Here is a 15,529-nt window from a genome sequence, read left to right on the forward strand (position 1 = left end):
AGGACATGGCAGAGCCATTTTTTTCCTTGTCTTTCTAGCCCTTAAACTCTTTCTCATCTTTTAGGTTCAAGATTACACTAAAATGAGAGTCATTATTGTTAGGATGAATTGTTTCCCTGAACTGCCATGGCCATATTATTAGTAGCTCTACGTAGCAAGTATTTAATTCCGATGTAAGCAGTTACATGTAAGTTTTTTTGAAGACAGAGGCTAATTTCTTTCTTTGTATCTCTAAGCACCCAACTTTTGTACAGTTGTGGGTGCTCAGAAAAAGTTTAAATGAACAGGAGGGATGTTTCTGTTTTTTTTAAACAAAAGATTTTTGGTGTTACTGTTGTTCTCTGCTACAGGGGCAAATATAATGAAAAGGTCTATAGCTGATGTTATTGGCATAGAAAACTAAGTAGTTTAAGCCTGAATTGATAACATTCAAAAGGAAAGAATGTCAACTGAATGATACATCATTTTAGCTAACAGAAATAATGTAATGTAAATGGATAGAAAATTTAGATTACAATAAATATTTAAAAATTACTGTCCTCTCTACATGAATATAACTCTTCTTCTAAGAGACTCATAATGAATATTTCTTTGATACATGGCAATGAGTAACAGAGACTGTATTATGTTCTTGGACACATGAGCCCCCACCTGGAACCCTGAGGTCAGTACTCACCGGATACTGAGAATATGTGGCTTCTGTTACACGTGAGATATCACTTCAGGTCTCTAAAGCTGAGAAGCAATACCCCTGTTCCCCAAGACAGACATCCTCCTTGTGTTCCAAGCAGTGTGGCTCAAGTAGGTTGGCTCAGGCAGGTGTGTTGCCATAAAAGCATCATTGAACTCAGAGTTATATGATCTGAGTTTAAATTTGAGTCCTGACATTCCCTAGCTGCGTGCTCAGGTAGCTTCCTGAGTTTCAATTTCTTCATCTGTATGGTGAGTGTAGTAACACTGGCATATTAGGTTACTTGATGGCTTAAGATTCTGTTTGCAAAAGTCCCTAGTATACTGATTTTCTCAGCTAGTGTTTGAGCCATGTGAATTTCATTCATTCCTGTGGGGATAATTCCATTGGGTCTTGGCCACCTCTAACCTGTTTTGCCACTCTGGTTGCTGTTACCATGGTAGTTTCCTGAGGTCCTCAGTTCATTCAGGGCTGATTTCAACTCCCAAAACCACTACAGGAACCTTGTACATTCCTGCACTCTGATCAGAACTCTCCTCAGCATTGCTGCTGCCACTGGCTCCCTCCAAGGCTCCAACATGTGCTTTTCCTTGGGGCTTCCCTGAGGCCCCCTCCAGCGGCTCTCATCACTTCCGTGGAGACCTTCAAGCTCTGTCACCCTCTGGCAGACTGAGACTTTACTTACCAGATTCCCTGTTCAACATCCAACATTTACTGAGGGCCTGCTAAGCACTAGGTTAAACAATGAAGTTATGGGTCCTTGCCCTTAGGGAACTTAGAATTCAGAAGGCAAAATAGACAGACTAACTATAATACTACAGTGAGAGATGAGTTAAGAAATAGAGAAGCAGAGAGTAGGGACCAGAAAGAACTCTTGTATAGACCTGCCTGCCCCCTAGTATTTCAGTTTTGCAATCCCCAAAGTCTTGAGTCTAAGACTCTGGATGCAGCAGAAAGTGACCACCAGTCCCAAAGGCTGACAATGAAAAGGTCTTAAGAAAGGTTTTTATACTTTTCCTGCAGGCAGGGCAGGGCAGGGATACTCATATTCTCTGATGCCATCAGTCCACTATGCTCCCTGACCCACATGCTGGAGGCAACTGCCTATGTAATTTCCACACATGGTGGCTTCTCTCCCTCTCATGTGGGCAGCCTACCACTCCCTGTCATTCCTCTTAGACTCCACCATGACACAGGCTCCAGAAAACATTGACCATATTTGCATAAAACCTATGCAAAGTGCCTCATGGTTAAGTAAAAGTGATTCTTTTGACTGTAGAACCTTAGCTTTGGTTTACCTTTTTACCAGTAGAAGTGGATGTGGGCTAATTTTTTCAACTCTTTTACTTACTTCCCTTGCAGCCAATGGAAGGCATTCATGAACATCTGACTAGATCAGAGTGTGAAGTCTTCTCAAGTCATCTGAGGATAACTGACCCATAAGAGGATTGAACTCAGAACCCTGACTTCATTAGAGGTACACTCCAATCCCTGGCCTAAAACAAAGTGATCAGCTCAGAGGAGAGGTCCAATATGTGGATCCAGGGCCACAGCTCCTTCCATGATGTATAATTTTCGAGCTAATTGTAAGAAATGCACTGTAAAGATGAGTCTACATACTCTTGCCATAGTTTCCATCAATTGACAAACAGAATGAAATCAATGCAGAAGTAGATAAAGTGAAGTACATGAACAAGAGAAGGGATGATTAAGAGAAATAAATTTTTCTATACAAATATTTCAAAACTTGGCTCTTGAAGCATGAGTTCTTAAGGGTAGGCAGGTCCATTTACCTCTGTATTCTCAGAGAAACTAAGAGATAGTTTATCTGCACATTGTAAGAACTTAAGAAATGTGAGTTTAAAAACTCCAAAACATCTTGCTGAATATCCAGAAGACTGAAGTTGTGAGATACAAATGAGTTGGAATAAGAGATGCTTAATATTGAAAATCAAATACAGAACAAGATACAAATCCATCTTATAAAGTATATTATAAATGTACTAGACCAGGTTTAACGTAAGTACAATTTAAAAACAAAATATGTGAATTAAGAGTTGGTGAAAAATCAAAATCTATACATGTCTTTAAAGTTGTTGAAAATGTCTAGTAGTTGAACTCTTACATAGTCTGTAACTATAAAGACAACACAAAAACTTAAAACAAGGGGTGGGGAAAGAGAGGTTAAAACTTGGTGAAAATATTTATTATCTCTCTGTTATGAATTTCTCTCTCCCAAAGAGATTTTCTTTTATTTTCAATTTTCCTGTGACATCAGTATAGACTAAATGAAAACCAGGCTTTTAGACGAACAACTACCCTAAAAATTATTCTCATTGTTCACTAAACTATCCATTTCTGGATTCTTAAAATACCTCTTGCTAATAGGACCATTCACAAAAATGTCATTTTGGTTCACTGAAATGAATTCCTTTCCTGTCCAAGAATGAAATAGTCATTTAAAAACAACACATTATTTCCTTGCAAAATAAAATTGCTAAGCTTAAGAAATAAAATATAGAAAAGTCAAATGAGAAAGTCCTTTGTAAGAGGCTATCTGCCGCTGCAGCAACAGGACACTTGCTCCTCTCTCCTACATTCTGCAGTGACTCTGGGGTCCCCAGAGTTTGGGCATAAAAAATCCAAACTATATCCACAGTGCAGAGAGCCTAGTCAGCCTTCCTTCCCTCCTGCTGGCACTGGCAAGTAATTGACATGCCCTCTGGCTACCTTCTAACCCTTTTAGTTAAGCCTAGATGTCAATTAAGTTCAGTGCTCCAGCCCTATTCACTCCCTAGAACTAGATGGAAGGAAGCTGCTACCAATCAATGAGTAGATCCATTACTTCCCTGAGTGCTCAGCCCCAGAAAGAGAAATGCTGAATTTAGAAAAGATTGGGTGGACTTTGGACAATGTGTGGAAAGAGGTACATTTCCTAGGCTGGACACACACCCCAGAGAGCTTCTGGGGATGAAGAAAAGAGAAAAGAGGGGTCTCTGAAGTATTTACTTTGGGAACCCAAGCATTAAATTTATTACTTAGTCACTTAGCAGTTGCTATTTTCTTCAACCTAGAATATTACCCTCAATGACAGCTAAAACCAAACCAATTTATCATAGGGCTGGATTTGAAATAATGTGATACCTAATCTAATTTCACATGAAATTTCACAGTTATAATAAAAATGCAGGTACTGGTTTTCTTCAAATAAGAAACATTTTGAACATGTAAAAATAACGTCTGACCTATATATGACTTAATTTGCTTGTTCTCATTCATGCAATGTCCACATACTGATTGAACATTTACGGCAGCCCCATAGTACTGACAGATGCAGAAGGCAGATAAGGGGGGTCCCCAGAGAATTTCTGACCCACCCCACAAGTGTCTACATCAAATGTTTCCTGCAGATGAGGGAACTTGCCCAGGGTCTTGTCTGTGTATGCCTGCAATGGACTGGGGATCTACTTGCACACTGGGAGAATGGAGTGGAACCATGGGAAGTTCATGCCTTGTGCAGGGGGTGGGGAGCCTGGCCGCCTCAGCTCCTGAATTTGTGGTGGCCTGGAATTCAATCTGTGAGGTGGTAGCCTGTTAGCAAGACCCCCTCTCACTTTGCTGAGAGTTTTCTTTCTTTCTTTCTTTCTTTTTCCTTTTCACCCAATAAACTCTGCTCCCCTCACCTTTCAATGTGTCTACATGCCTAATTTTTTCTGGTCATGATACAAGAACCCAGATTTAACTGAACTAAGGAGCAAAAATTCTGCATCATTTTGGTGGCCCACAAAGAGACATGAGGAAAGGTGAGTAAAATGCAGACCAATAGATCTTTTTCCTTCTTGTTTCTGAGGCTTTTTGTACTCGGCTTCTTCTGAGGGTAGAGGAAGCTGTGCACTACCCCACCCCAATGGCCACAGACATGCATTTGGGACAGATGGGTGAGTGATGGCTTCCCAATCCCACTTCCTTCCTGGCTGGGGTGCATGACTGTGTCTGCTGCATGTGCATATGGCATCCAATGGCCATTAAGGGTGAAGGAGCCCCAGCTGCTGCCTGGGCCACAAGACAGCTCGGGGACCCAGGTTCATGTGCCAGGATAGCCAGCATTCCCCACCACACATTCATGGAGGCTTCCCTTCCCTCAGTCAAGGGGTCCAGATCCATCTAACAGCAAATTAATTTTCTCTCCAGGTTGGAGGAACCCATTTGCATAAAAAAGAGGCTCTTCCCCCAGACATCTTTCTAACTCTGAACTTTAGGCTATTTTCTCCCCTTTTCTCCACTCTGTCAGTAGTTAGCACAGCCCTGCACTTTAAGCTTTCTTTTCTCCACCAGGTCAGGAGTTAATTTTTAAGCAAGAGATTTCTTTCCTTTTAGAAGATGTTTTACTAGGCCAGGACCCCAACTATCACTGTTTATATTCTCTGTAGAGTTTTAATTATGAAAAAGAATTTATAAGGTTGTTCTTAAGCTATAGCCAATATCATGTGCTTTGCATGTCTTTTTGTATGGTCAGCAAACTTTGTTGCAGTCCTCCATCTTGTTTTACGTCCTTGGAAGCATGACCTGTAACCACATGGCAGTGCTTTGTTTTAGCCCCTGCCATTTTACAATTGTGGACGCGTTGAATCCTGGCTTAGGGAATGAGTCCTTTCTGGTTTGATATCTGCATGATTTTGCCATTTGTTAATTCTTTTCCCCTCCACAAACCACCTTGGATTTCTCTTTCTCTGAGTCTTTAGTAAAGCTTGAAAGCCAGAAATATTGGTCACTTGGCATGTCAAAAGTCAGGTAATAAGTGATTTAAAAGGATTTTCTTAAAGAGCACTCAGCTTAATTAAAAGTGGATATTCAAGTTGTAGGTACATTTAAAAGGCCTTTATGATTTTCTCTTCTTGGATCTTATTTTTCTGGAAAAGAGGTTTTTCATCACTCAACTGAATTATTTTTCCTTATTTTGCCTTGCCACTCTTAATGCAGGCATGAGAGGGGAGTAACCTTTGTTTTCCTCATGGAGCCCTAGGAATTGGAGTCTGATGAATCCCTCTCAAAATGTTTTGTCTTCTGGTTGTACCTCTTTATTAGGCCCCCAAAACTGTATGCTTTCCTAATCTTCCTCTTAATGCTATCCACACAGGGGCAAATAATCCAATTAGGAGATTGGCAAACAAAAAATCTTATAGCTATTTGATCCTTTTCTGCCTATGTAGTTATATATGCATTGTGTGTGTAATGTCTATTAAAAAAGAGCTCTAGTTAACTTAAAGAAGGATAAGTGCTTGCATCAAATATTTATCTAAGGAAAGATAAAAGCTGTGGTGCCTTTTAGTTCATGTGACTTTAATCTTTGAGAAATGAAAATAGCCTTAAATAGTATTGGTAAAATGCAGATGTCATCAAAATGAAAATTGCTGCCTAGAGTTAAAGGATTGCTTTAAATTAGATAAGATAAAGTTAAAAGTTCAAACAAGTTGTGAAAGGATTGTAAAAATTAATCATGTAGAAAAATTTCATATGTGAACATGTTGACTAAATTCAAAAAGGTATTATATTTTTTTTCTGCTAATTGAGCACTGAAATAAAAGCACAACAAGGTACTCTTAAGGAACTAATCTGCTCTTTGGCAAAATTTGTAAAAGGTTATAAAAGATTTTGCTTTTTTAAAATTTCAGAGTCATCATTTTGGTAAAATAAATAACTTATGGTAATCTGGAATTCTAGTTCATAACATCAAGTGTTTTAAACCTCTAATATATTTAACAGGCATCCCCAAATGAAACTTCAGTTTCAAAATCATCTTTCCTGACACCTGGCTTTGGATACTACAGAGGGCCCCTGAAACATCTGGAAGAGAGTTAAACAGTATTATTTAACATGTTTAGGCAGATGGGATTGTCAAAATGATGTTTAATTGTCTTCATGTTATATTTTAGGGAATATTAACATATGTTTCAAAATTATATGGGATTTCTAAAATTCTAATGTCTGAGTATACACTATCAATCACAATTAAGGTTGTTATTTTCAACTATTGTAAACCATGGAGATAACCAAATTTCTTTGTCAATCATGTTTTTGACTGTAACTACCCTGGAGATTTTGTTATTCATAGACAATTGTTGTTCTGATCCTCTTCAAACGATGGTTTACAATCAGCTACAGAACTTTAACAGTGCTCTCAAATGCAGGTTTATGATAAGTTTGGAGATTGTGACATTGGAATAATGGAAAAACATACAGGACTCATGAAGAGCTAAAATGTTCACAAATATCAAGCAAAACAAGAATTAACTGAATGGACTGAACTAATAGAAAACTAAAGTAATTAATTTGACTTTTGCTTGGAACATAGCTGATCCTTGTTTGTTTTTCACATTCAAGGAATCTTATTTTGAGCTATTTACAGTCTTTACAATTGAGTAAGGTATATATCTGTGAACAAAATTTGGAGCATATTTCTCTCTCTCTCTCTCTCTCTGCCTGGCTTCTCCAGAATTTGAAAACTAGTTGTGAGTATTGTTAACTTATGGCACTATAGTTGTTTGCCTCAGTGTAATAAGAATCAATTTTCTTTTGCAACAGGATGCAATTGGAGAAAATGGTTATTTTACCAAGGCTTTGACTGGAAGGGTATGCTTACCTTTAAGAAGTCAAGCTCGACCTGCAGAGCCAGTAAAAACCCCTTGGGAAAGCTATCCTCATACCTGGTCTACACAGTCCCTGTACAGGGTTTCCAACCTGCAATGAGTAAAGAATGTCACTTTATAACAGGCCCAGGAATCTCATGCTCCTGGGACCTCTAGAGAGGAGTTTACCCAACTCACAGGCATTTGAGGGTAGAAACCCATGACTGGGCTTGGCTTTAGAAAGTTCTATCTGATATTCCTTGTGAAACAGAGTTCCATCAAAGCCAATCTAAAAAGTCTACATAGAAAAAAATATTCTTACTGTACTTTATGTAAATAATCGGGCCAACTATAAGACTAAAAAATATTTTGCAAATGACTCAGTCCTATCATGATTTGTTTTTAACAAAAATGAGGACTGGAGAGAGAGAAATTATGTTTTAAAACTTATCATACATTTGTCATTAACTTCTAGACTTGGCCGAGCGCAGTGGCTCATGCCTGTAATCCCAGCACTTAGGGAAGCTGAGGCAGGCAGATCACCTGAGGTTGGGAGTTTGAGACCAGCCTGACCAACATGGAGAAATCCCTTCTCTACTAAAAATACAAAATTAGCCAGGTGTGGTGGTGCATGCCTGTAATCCTAGCTACTTGGGAGGCTGAGGCAGGAGACTTGAACCCAGGAGGCAGTGGTCGCAGTGAGCTAAGATCATGCTATTGCACTCCAGCAACAAGAGTGAAACTCTTGTCTCAAAAAAAAATTCTAGACTCATTTGTTGTTTTTAAGTTTTTGCCTACATTTTAGGCTAACCCTGCTTAATCCTGCTAACCAATCAGCAGTTTCCCACTGCAGCTTAGAAGAAACAAAAGGGATGGGTAATGTAAAAATCTGGATCAATATTGTAGTTCTGAGCAATTATCCTACAAATACTGCCAGGTGATGGGAATAGATAGGGTGTCCATTACCTGGAGGTTTCCTTTGTGGGGAAGTAAGACCAAAGGAGCTAACCAAACTCAAGCCACATGAACCCAAATCTTGGCAAGCATTTCTATAGCCCCCAGTTATCTGGGCATGTCACAAAACATCCTTTTCTCTCCTTTGTTGTAGGAGGACTCAATTCCATAGCTTCACCTTAGCATTTGGCTTATAATAAGAAGTCCATGCAACCCCCCGAGACACACTTTAGATTCCAAACTCAATTCCAAGCTTTGGATCAAAGCCCTAGGAAAGAAAACTGGATCTGAGGGATCCAGAGACAGATGATAACAGAAACTAAAAGGCACAGCGCAGGTAAACATGACTAACTCCTGCCAATTAAGCCAAGCTTCCCATTTCATGGATAAAAGTCATGCTAGTATCCATGGCATAAATGAGGTCTAGGGAATTTGAAGGCTACTGACAGCAGGGAAGATAGGGCATATGCGCATAAGCAGATACTCCCATCCCTTAGATCCCCTGTTAACGTGGGTGACAGCTGCTCTGATGACACCCATGGGTGGCACCTTGTCATGGTCACCAGTACTTGGGGATATAAGAACAGAATAAAGAAAGATGAATGCCTCATTTTCTCTCCCTCACATACCCCAGGTATTTGCTAGGAAGAGAAGGGAACCTAGAATGCCTTGCTCCCCTCTTTCTAGATGAGTAGCCATCCATCTTCAGCCTGTACCCCTTTCAAATGCATCCTGAAGCCTGGAACTCCTTTGGAAAAAATGCCTTCTTTTTTTCTTTTTCCTCCTTTGTCTTCTCTTCACTGATTTGTAATTGTGTCTCCATACTATGGGACACTCCCTCAGATACATCCTCCAAACTGGGAAAAGTTAATTTCCCAAATGCTGTAGTCTGCTTTCATGCTGCTGATAAAGACATACTCAAGACTGGAAATAAAAAGAGGTTTAACAGACTTACAATTCCACATGGCTGGGGAAGCCTCACAGTCATGGCAGAAGGCAAGGATGAGCAAGTTACATCTTACATGGATGGCAGCAGGCAGAGAGAGCTTACGCAGGGAAATTCCCCCTTATAAAACTATCAGATCTTGTGAGATTATTTACTATCATGAGAACAGCACGGAAAAGACCTGACCCCATGATTCAATTACCTCCCACCAGGTCCCTCCTACAACACATGGGAATTAAAGATGACATTTGGGTGGGGACCCAGCAAAATCATATCATTCTGTCCCTGGCCCCTCCCAAATCTAATGTCCTAAAATTTCAAAATCAATCATGCCTTTCCAACAGTCCCCCAAAGCCTTAACTCATTTCAGCATTAACTCAAAAGTCCAAAGTCCAAAGTCTCATCCGAGACAAGGCAAGTCCTTTCTGTCTACGAGCCTGTAAAATCAAAAGCAAGTTAGTTACTTCCTGGATACAATGGGGGTACAGGCATTGGGTAAATACAGCTGTTTCAAATGGGAGAAATTGGCCAAAACAAAGGGGTTACAGGCCCCATGCAAGTCCAAAATCCAGCAGGGCAGTCAAATATTAAAGCTCCAAAATGATCTCCTTTGACTCTATGTCTCATATCCAGTTCACGCTGATGCAAGAGGTGGGTTCCCATAGACCTGGGCAGCTCTACCCCTGTCCTGTGGCTTTGCAGGGTGTAGCTCCCCTCCTGGCTTCTTTCATAGACTGGCAGTGAGTTTCTGCAGCCTTTCTAGGTGCACGGTGCAAGCTGTCAGTGGATCTACTATTCTGGGGGTCTGGAAGATGGTGGCCCTCTTCTCACAGCTTCACTAGGTGGTGCTCCAGTAAGGACCCTGTATGGGGATCTGACCTCACATTTCTCTTCCACACTGCCCTGGCAGAGGTTCTCCAGTAGGGCCCCATACCTGGAGCAAACTTCTGCCTGGGAATCTAGGTGTTTCCACACATCCTCTGAAATCTAGGTAGAGGTTCCCAAACCTCAATTCTTGACTTCAGTGCACCTTCAGGCCCAACATCACGTGGAAGCTTCCAAGGCTTGGGGCTTGCTTACACCCTCTGACGCAACAGCCCAAGCTGTATGTTAGCCCCTTTTAGCCATGGCTGGAGCAGCTGGGACACAGTGTACTAAGTCCCTAAGTTGCACAGAGCAGGGGCGCCCTGGGCCTGGCCCAGGAAACCATTTTTTCCTCCTACACCTCTGGGCCTGTGATGGAAGGGGCTGCCACAGAGACCTCTGGCATGATCTGGAGATATTTTCCCCATTGTCTCCAGGATTAACATTCATTTCCTCTTATTCAAATTTCTGCAGCTAGGTTGAGTTTATCCTCAGAAAATGGGATTTTATTTTCTATCACATTGTCAGGCTGCAAATTTTCTGAATTTTTATGCCCTGCTTCCCTTTTAAAACTAAATGCCTTTAACAGCACCCAATTCACATATTGAATGCTTTGCTGCTTAGAAATTTCTTCCACCAGATACCCTAAACCACCTCTCTCAAGTTTAAAGTTTCACAAATCTCTAGGGCAGGGGCAAAATGCCACCAGTCTCTGTGCTAAAACATTACAAGAGTCACCTTTGCTCCAGTTCCCAATAAGTTCTGCATCTCCACTTGAGATCACCTCAGCCTGGATTTTATTGTTCATATCACTATCAGCATTTTAATCAAAGCCATTCAACAAGTCTCTAGGAAGTTCCATACTTTCCCACATTTTCCTGTCTTCTTCTGAGCCCTCCAAACTGTTCCAACCTCTGCCTGTTACCCAGTTCCAAAGTTGTTTCCACATTTTTGGATACTTTTTCAGCAATGCTCCACTCTACTGGTACCAATTTACTGTATTAGTCTGTTTTCACACTGCTGATAAAGACATAGCCAAGACTGGGAAGAAAGAGACTTATTGGACTTATAGTTCCACATGGCTGGGAAAGCCTCACAATCATGGCAGAAGGCAAGGAGGAGCAAGTTACATCTTACATGGATGACAGCAGACAGAGAGAAAGAGCTTGTGCAGGGAAACTCCCCTTTATAAAAACCATCAGATCTCGTGAGACTTATTTACTGTCACAAGAACAGCATGGGAAAGACCTCTCCCCATGATTCCATTAACTCCCACTAGGTCCCTCCCACAACACATGGGAATTCAAGATGAGATTTGGGTGGGGACACAGCCAAACTATACCACCAAACCTTAAACTAGTTGGCTTAGAATTGGGTTTTCGGGAAGGGAACCCAGAAGCCTGACATGCCAGCAAAAGGGTAAAAGTGGTTTTACCAGTTGGGTTTTTGGTCTCCCTCTCCCTGTCCAAACTAGTAAAAAACTTTGGGGTTTTTGAGCTATCCTTACCCCCACCTTGTTTTGTTTTTACACATGTTTTCTAATAATCTGGTTTGTCTCTTTTCGCCTTCAGGCCATCAAACTCCAAATGTTCATGCAACCAGAGCCTCAGACAATGGCCCCTTTTGCCAGGGAACCTTAGATGAAGCTTAGAGGGAACGCTGACTGCTGTTTTCCCAAAACAGTGCTCCCTATCAGCAGGAAGCTGTTAAGATCAGTTTTCGTCCTCATTCTTATTCTCATGGCAGTTAGATGTACTGCTTTAGAGGGGGGAACGATAGATGCAGGGGGCAGATGAGGGGGGGTTCCCCAGAAGATCTCCAACCCACCCCACAAGTGCTTACATCAGATAATTTTGTGCAGATGAGGGAACTTGCCCAGGGTCTTGTCTGCACATGCCTGCAATGGACTGGGACCTGCCTGTGCCCTGGGAAAATGTGGTAGAACCATGGGAAGTTCACACCTTGTACAGTGGAGGAGGAGCCTGGCCTCTTCAGCTCCTGTGTGGTGGTCTGGAATTCAATCTATAAGGTGCTAGCCTATTAGCAAGACTCCCTCTCACTTTGCTGAGAGTGCTTTTTCTCTTTTTTCCTTTTTGCCAATGAATTCCACTCTCCTCACTCTCCAGTGTGTCCATGTGCCTATTTTTTCCTGGTCGTGATGCAAGAACCTGGATTTAACTGAACTAAGGAGCAAAAATTCTACATCGATACTAAGCTGAGAAAAATAATTCAGTGTAGAGAGCCTTGCTACTCATAGGCCCCAGACCAAAATATAGATATTACCTGGGAGTTTGTTAGAAATGCACAATCTTAGCTGCATCAGACTCACTGAATATAAACCTGTATTTAACAAAATTCACTGGTGATTTACACACACAATAGTGTTTTTGAAGCACCAGTGTAGAATGGTCTCCAAACTTTTCAAAAATCCCGCATCTCTATCCATTAAAAGAGTAACACCCATGACAATGTATGCATAATTTATAAATTATATATGTACTACTATAACATGGTGTATATTTTATAAAGAAAACATTGGCTGGGTGCAATGGCTCATGCCTGTAATCCCAGCACTTTGGGAGGCCGAGGTAGGCAGATCACTTGAGGTCAGGAGTTCAAGATCAGCTTGGCCAACATGGTGAAACCCTGTCTCTACCAAAAATACAAAAAAAAAAAAAAAAATTAGCTGGGCATGGTGGTGGGCACCTGCAATCTCAGCTACTCAGGAGGCTGAGGCAGGAGAACCCCTTCAACCTGTGAGGCGGAGGTTACAGTGAACTGGGATCGCGCCATTGCACTCCAGCCTGGGGGACAGGGCAAGATTCCATCTCAAAACAAACAAACAAAAGAAAGCAAGCATTAAATATAAAACAAGTTAAAATATAGACATTTTAGTAATTTCTTGCCATGCATCAATGGATCATCTTAAGTACATCCCTGACCATGAGGCTAGCGCACTGAGCCAAAGATATGAAACCCTGGGCTTGATTCCTGGCTCTGTCACCTCCTAGCTTTAGTTTCCAGGAAGACTTGGGATAATCTGAAGCACAACTCCAGTTGCACAGCACTCTGGGTTGTAGAAAGAAGAGGTGATAGAGAAGGGGAGCTAGCAAGAAAAGGAGTCATGGCCAGGGAGAGAGAGAGAGGCTGATGGCCATTAATTAAGTCCCAATTAAAGAAAGGCAACCCCAGTTCAGTTATAGGAAGGTTAACAATTCAAGGGGAGTTGGTTTCCTCAGAAGTTATGAATAGTAATGGGCAATTCTCTAGGGAAGATACTGACTCAGTAATTAAACAGGAAATAGAAAATGAGTGAGAACTGGAAGCAGGTTCCTCATGGGAAGAAGGAAAAAATTGAAAGTTTGGAGATAGGGAGATTTGGGTTCAAATGATTGCTGTACTTCTTATAATCTGTGTAACTTTGGCAAGTTACTTAAATAAACTCTTAGAATCTCCATTTCCTATCAGGGTTAATAAGAGGTGTCTTGGACTATAGAGAAGTTTCAAAACTTAAAGCCACCCCAAATGAACCCATTGTGGTTTGAGTTCAAGAGCAAGAATGGGCAAACCATTCCAAATAATAACAACCTGAGAAATTTTTAAAAAAAAATTCTCAAGATTTTTTTTATACAAATTTACAGGGTCAGTTGCCAAGAAAGCAGAATATAAGGGTAGCACCTCCCTAGCTGGGATGGGTGCTTTTGAGCTTCAAGGAGCTCAAAACCCATTCTCATGACATCTTGGCTTCCCCAGCCATCAGCTAATGATCATGAATTCAAGTGCTGAGTGGTGTCTTCATGATCAAGAAGGTGCTTTGCACTAATGCTTCTGCATCCCCTTAGAAACGGGTATAGTGGAATAGATAAGTGTGCCAGCTCTGGAGCTAGGCAGATGTAGGTTTGACTGAGTACATCTCAGCACCTGAGAATAAAGTCCTTTTTTTTTCAGAGTTATAAATGAATATGGCAGCTGGTTGGCTGATCAGAGGGCTAGTTTCTCCAGATGCCACTTTCCTGAGGTGGCAGAGCAGTTCTTGGTTGCTGAGACCCTAGAATGAGAGGAGACCTGGGGCAGATTGCTTAGGGGGAGGGAGGAAGTGTAGGGTTGGGCTTAGATTTGAGAAATTTCAAACCCACAAGACCACCAAAATGCTTGAGGCATCAAGTGGCTCCTCGTGTTCTTTAGTCCCCTATCAGGAGACCATTTCCCAAATCCCCCAGTTAACAGGGTAAAAGTGAATGCCCTACTGCCCAGTAGCTCTCCATTACCTGTGACAGAAGCCTTCAACCTACTGGGTGCTTATCACATTCTCTTGGGTAGGAGCTGACAATGACAGTATGTCACTTTAATTCTCCATGAAGCAAGATAAATTCGTGGTTTTCACTAAATTCTGGTTTCAGGAAGCACACATTTTAGTTGTGACTGCACCACTTACTGGCTGGTTATCTTGGTCACAGTAACTTGTCTGATCCTCAGTTTTTATTCTGTATAATGGAGAGCAATATAGTAACAGCTAACCTTCATGGATGGCTTCCTATGTGCCAGACACAGTGTTATTTGCTTTATGTGAATTGTCTCCTTTTATCCTTCTGGCAAGTCTGTATTCTGTACCATAATATCCTCATTTTTACAGATTGGGAGACTAGCTTTGATAAATTTTAAAACTTACTCAAGATTATATCTACAAAGTGATGGAGTTGAGGTTCTGTCTCAGACACTAAAGCCTCATAAATAAGATGATGGCCCAAAGCACTTAGCACCTGCCTGGTGGAGAGTTAGTGCTACTATAATGGTAGCCTCAATTTCCTCTTTAGTTATGAGGAGGAGAACAGTGAAGGCAAAGGACTTTGTAAACAATAAAGTGCTAAGCCCAGGGGAAGGATTCCTTAATGCATACTGCAGTCATCCCTTGACCCTTAAGAACAGGGAGGGAGAAGTGAGTCCAGGGAAGCCAGCCAGCAAAACGGTGGAAGCTAATCTAGACCTTGAAAGAGAAACAGAATCGCATTTGTCAGAGCCACCTTTATTTAGTATACATGCATATAAGCTTCAGGGCTTATGAAAATTGTTGAATAATTTCATTATTTGCAGAGAAGCTCTGTTTCTTTACCATACTAAAGGTAAATTGCCAATAAGGTTCTGTTAGCATGAAGAGAATATTTTTCTATTAATGCCTAGTTTGAGTAAATCAGAGAATTGGAGTTGTTGATGTTCCTTGAATATGACAGAAAGTCTCCATGTGTAGACAGCAAATATCAATACTGTTTGAGGGAAGCATGATTATTAAGATTTAATATAATTCAATTTCCATTTCAAAACAGAAGAAAGGAAAAAATACTTTTGTTTTATAGAAATGAAAAAATATTTTAAGACTAATCTGCTGTATTAATTAATCATTAGTTAATTATTTTATTTATTCAAAAGGCAGTTACTGAGTACCTGAAATGT

This window comes from Macaca thibetana, chromosome 2 (assembly GCF_024542745.1).
Source record: "Macaca thibetana thibetana isolate TM-01 chromosome 2, ASM2454274v1, whole genome shotgun sequence".
Taxonomy (NCBI): Eukaryota; Metazoa; Chordata; class Mammalia; order Primates; family Cercopithecidae; genus Macaca; species Macaca thibetana.